We start from the raw sequence: 6,000 nt of genomic DNA, 5'->3' as shown, positions 1-6,000 counted from the left end.
CATTGATGGAAAGCAAGGCATGATGGCCAGTGGAAAAAGAAAAATGGGAACAATGGAGCGGCCTTGCCATTGCCACATTGTGTCAAAAAGGAACTGAAGATGAAGTATTGGCAGTGATACATTCAGGTTTCTTAAATCATAAATAGATGCTACTGTAGAGACTGGAGTAGGAACAATAAATTCTAAGCAATATAGGCAGGAATTCTATTTTAAAATGCAGGCAGGGTTGAGCTGAGTTATTTGACACTTTGCAGATGATTGCAAATCTAACTGGCATGTTCCGTATCAGGGCAAGTGTCTTATCCTTCTTTGGCACCTCAAAGCATAATGCTCCTATTTTAATTCTTTTGAATGTCTTGAAATCGGTGTTTCCCAGAGAAGGTCTGAGAAGGAGGGAAGACAGTAACCATTACCCTGAATTCAAAAATCATAAGGTGGGATGAGCCAAAAGATTCTGCCCCTAGGGAACCGGAATGCCTACAATTGCTCACTATTCCAAAACCAAGTACTGACTTTTCTGTGGTTTCAACTATGTCTTGGTGAGATGGACATGACTTATCACAACTTGAACATGGGCAGCATCATAGGAAAAGAGAAGTATGGAGTTGGTTGTAAACTGGTACTGAATCCCTGCCTGGATGTGACCTTAAAAAACACTCAGTGCTCTTCTGCTGCTAACAATTAGTAGACAGCCACATGTATTCTAACCCCAACAGAGAAAGATCTGATTACAAATATGATAAATAATATTTCAAATATGCTTACCATGTGGATTTCCTTGATGTGATTAATGCTCTCCCCAGTGGTGATGAATTCTGGCATAAGTGAGGAAGCTCTTGATGTTGAAGCAAATTCCAAGTGCTACATAGCCTTTATATACATTATATATACATTACATAGCCCTTAAATGAGAAATACTGATGGAAGGCCTTGTGCCTACATACCCTATGAATGAGTCTTGATATACTGTTCACCTTTAAAGTAGTGCAATATACTCAGGTAATAATTCAGTCTCATTTCTATGGTCAGGCTATATTTCCTTTTTTTTAAAAATGGATCATCTTAATTTCTTGCAATATAATATTTAAAAGAGAACTGATTCCTGATTTAGCCTGTCTTGGCAAAACTGTTGCTGTATGCTTCTCTAGGTGAGGCTGCTTGACATTCCCTATGCTGTTGATTAACAATTTTACTATAATAATAATATTAAGTATTTACTGATTTAATTATATAATATATTATTATAATATTGCAGCATACATACTGAATTTGATTTTGGTATTCTCTATCCAGTTATGAGCAGAACTTTCTTTTCGTTTATTGAAAAGAGGTATTTGGTATAAACATTGCATTTTCTTGGCAGACTATTAGTCTGCTTTCTTCTTTATTTCATTCATCAAGGCCAAATTTTTCCATTATTCCAAAAGCTATTTTTATCTCCCGCTTTTGTATTCCAGTTTACTATAATTAATAAAATGTCTTCTTTGCTATTGTGTTGATATGCTGTTGAAGTTACTATAGAAGTTTTCAAGTTCTGCTCCCTTTGCCTCTGTGGTTATATCCTAATCTTGTGTCATTGTAATATTGTCTTATATTGAGTCTGAATAGAGATTATTCAGTCATGTTTGACTTGTATGTGAGCACCAATGTAGACACATCTTTATGTCTGACCAGTCCATTTCTTCTGTGATCTTCCTATCTGCAACAAAAGATCTGAAGCTTCTCTGAAGTGAACAACTGCAGTCTGTCTCTATTTGCTGATTTTCACATTGTTCATATTCAGCCTTGACATTTCTGATCTGACAAGACTGACTTTGTGATTCTAGCATACTAACGGTATACATATCTTTATACTGTAGTATCAAATTTTCATTTCCCTCTGGCCATGTCAGTAGCTAGATGTTCTTTCAGCTTTAATCCCACCACATCACAAACACCAGTGCTGCTCATACTTGCCTCCTGCTTTTCCCCAGTAGCTTTTTGGATACTTTCCAACCTGAGAGCTCATCTTCCAGAATCATGCTGACGTTGTCCTGGCTGCGTATGTCCATTTGGTTGTGTTGGCCAGAATACAGCTTGTCATTTCCGCCCCCTCAGTAGATTGTATTTACCTTCATCGCTGATCTGCCATTTTGTGGCTGTCCTTCTGGGAGTGTACTCTCCTTATAGGATCAATGGGATCCACAAGCCCCTTCACTACCACAAGGTAACAATCCATAAAGGATTGTTTATATAACAGCCTTATTTTGTTTCTGATTTTTCTATTGTTCTGTGAAAAATTCAGTGAACTTTAACGAGTGAATTAGTGTTTTTAGTGATGACTGCTAAGATGGTGTTACACACCTCTGCTCTGTAACTGCTGAAGAAATCAAGTCTCTATTGTCTGACTAATAGTAATGTTCAGTCTTTAGATACAGTCAATAGGTTACCCCAAACTTAAAAATGATCTTCAAATCCCTCTAACCATTTGTCATTGTATTTAACACGTACAAAATCCACAAATGACTTCTAGTCTCTTATAAACTTGTATAATCCATTGTCTCTAATCAGACCAGTTATTTTTGGCATGTTTGCTAATTCAGTCAATTTTAAAATTCTCTTTTCGACAATAAGCATCCCCTTTTCTTTCCATGTACAATCCACATAGTGGTCACCATGTAAAGAAATAATGTCCCAAACTGATTTTCAATTGGTTTGTCCATAATACCTAGAAGAAAAGCTTCAGGTTTCATTAATATTTGTATTTTAAATATTTTCTGCATTGTCAATATTATATTTATCCAATATGATTTAGCATATTTCCAAGACCACCACATATGGTAGAATGTACCTGGATTTGGTTGTGTTTTCAACACTGGTTGGAAATACCTCTATACATTTTCACTGGCCTATCTGGAGTCAAATACCAGTGGTACATCATCCTATAAAAGTTTTCATTGAAACTGTAATTCAAAGTCAATTTTAAACCATTGGTTCATACATTCTCCCATTGGTCTAGCATTATATTGTAACAAAATGTTTTTGTTCATTTTACCATACAATCGTTAACAAATTTATCTTCCAGATTCATCTTAAGTAACATTTTATAAACTTTAGCAATTGGGTGGTCATCTGAACATCACTTTATTTATTTTTTTATTAATACTATTTAAATGGCCGCTCATCTCAAAGAAATGACTCTTGTGGCAAACAATCCAAAAATTATTTCAAGACCAATTACAATCATAATTTTAAAAAATGCATATAACATCTGAAGATTATAGTAGTCCATAGATGTTAGCATAACCAGGTAACCAGGCTCTTCAAATACTTAGCACCTGATGTCTGGGCATATAACCAGTACATATACCTTGCATGTGTTTTAAGAGACAACTTGGAGGAAATCTCTGATTCAGACTTATAGTGTTTCATAGTAAGGACAAAAACATTGGAAAATCAACTGAAAACAGCAAAAAGGAAGAATGGGGTGAAGAGTATAGTATTTCTTTTGGCAAAAACTTGCTTCCAAATTACATCTGTTCTTCAAACATTTTCCAGAAGTAGTATGGCTAGATTTTACTCTAATTGTATTCAATATAAACCCCTCATTCCCTCATCTTTTAAACTATTACCTACATTTTAGTGCCAAGGCTTGGCTGCTGTTGTACCCACTAGGAATTTAAGCTGCTTTTGCCAATTATGTAGATTCATACTAAATAGAGAAGCTATATTTTTAAACCTTGACTCTATTTCTTGGCTAAGAACAGTACTGCTGATCAACTTAAAGAGCTTACAAATAAGATCTACATTGATGGATTTGTGGTACTTTAAAAGCAATGTGGGAATAAGTGTAACAATATATCATAGATATACCATACAATCATGACCACCTGCAGAAAGCAAGGAGGGGCAAGTGACATCGTGCACATCACATCACCACAAAAAATGACACAAATTACATATTGTGCACCATCACATCACGACACAATTGACATACTGTAACAGGTAATTTTTATCTTTTGTGCAATGACATTTGGATGCATGACACATCACTGTGGTTGCTACAGACTGGCTGGGATTGCTGTGTGCAAGAAAGAGATTGAAATCAGAGTCAGAGAATCTTAGGTGCTCACAGGGCACCACCTTTAAAATGGCTGCAGTTGAGACCTGATTATTCACTAAGCTGGACAAGTTCTTGAGGATACTTTGGCAAGCTACCCCCTCGTGGGAGGGGGTTACTATCAACTGTTTGCTTCCCCAAATCCCATAATCACTAGATTCTAATGACTAGAAGATTTAAACATAAATAAAAGATGTTCATGAGCTTTTAGAGAAGTTTTAGCAACACATATCCATATATTTATTTTAAATCTCAGTGGCTTGAGATCCTATTGCTATTGATACCTTTCTAAATGTCTGATGGACCACCAAGTCATTGCAATGATTCTGATTGTCCTTCTTGGATCATGTCACGAACCATATTGTCCTATTTTTTCCTCTACTAAGCACTTTTTAAGAAAAGAAAAGAAAAAGAAGAAAGAAAACAAAACAGAGAAAAACACATAAAATAGATAAAATGAAGTTTGCAAGCAGCATGGAATGAGATCAAACTGTTAAATAATTCACTAATTAATTTAAGTGTTTTTATTATTTTTATTATTTTTATAAATAACTAAGTTCCTATTTTGATATACAAGTGATCTTTAGTATGTATGACATTATGAGCATGTAGCATTTCAGTGGCATCACATACAACACCATGATCAAAACAAATCTCAGTGAAAACATTACAGCACAGATATGGAAAGCATGGATATGTTTGACAGAACAATATCTTACACTGACAACATAAGAGAACTTTAGTATTAGCCATTGTCAACTGATGTCAGAAATTGCACCCTTAACATAGCAGTAGAAACAGAAACAGAATCTACTAGTAATACATTGTTTTACAGATTATTGTGGTAATGATTAGCTTTTACATGGTCTAAGAACAAACACACACTCATATATGCGTATTGCAATATATAGTCTGTGTGAAAGTGGAGAGGAATGGAGTTTTTAAGACCTGAGGTTTTCCCACCCTCCTTTTGGGACAGACAGCCTGCTTCCCATGTTCAGTCTGGACTACTGATAACACCTGCACTGTGTTTATGCAACTGCCTTGTCTTTTCCCAGTCTTTTTGTTTCCTGCTGTGCCATCTCCTCAGACTGGTTTATTTAAGAAGCACACAAGAAGAAAAAGATACTAAAATAATATTTTATGTACTTAATTGAAATTCATAATCTGATACAAATGTTCTTTGGCACTTTAACAATACCTCATACTATGCCTACACAGATTCTGCATTGCTAGCATTGGTCACAGTAAAAGGCAAACTCATTTTCTTCTTATTTATGATGGTTGGGTGAGACAGGGGAAGCTACACTATGGCTTTTGTATCTTTACTGTTTTGGCGGGGAAGGATTTATTGGTGGTTTTGCTGGTATAGTTTTCTTAGAATATTCACTAATAATCAAAAAACACTTTCAATAATTTTAAAGTTAAGGCCACAACCTTCATTGGCTACAATGGTCAGTTGTGTCCAGTATTATAGAAACTCACATAAGATAAAATAGACTGTTTTGGAAGAAGATTTTTAAGTCACAGAAGTTGGCATTAATATGATCCTTTATATCAACATGGCCAACTTTTTGTATGATGAAATATTTTTGCTAAGTAATTTTATGTTGCATAACTTTTATTAAAATGTAATAGTTATTGGTCCCAATCATTTTGTACTAAACTTGACTGAAATACTTGTAGCTTGTAATGTGATGTGCCAGTGAATTATGACAATTGCATCAGGGGGCCGGGCAGTATCAGGGGCCAGTCCTCCACAACAGTCCTTTTCTCTGGGAAAATTAGCTGCCCACACCATAGCCCACAATGTCAGCTCCTTGGTTGTGCTCTTCAATGTATGCTATTCCTGCCTGCATCTTACAACCTGGCACTATGTGTTGGACTGTCTCTAAGACCTC

This window comes from Protobothrops mucrosquamatus, unplaced genomic scaffold (assembly GCF_001527695.2).
Source record: "Protobothrops mucrosquamatus isolate PMUCROS unplaced genomic scaffold, P.Mucros_1.0 scaffold841, whole genome shotgun sequence".
Classification (NCBI taxonomy): domain Eukaryota; kingdom Metazoa; phylum Chordata; class Lepidosauria; order Squamata; family Viperidae; genus Protobothrops; species Protobothrops mucrosquamatus.
Note: the sequence above shows the minus strand (reverse complement) of the source record.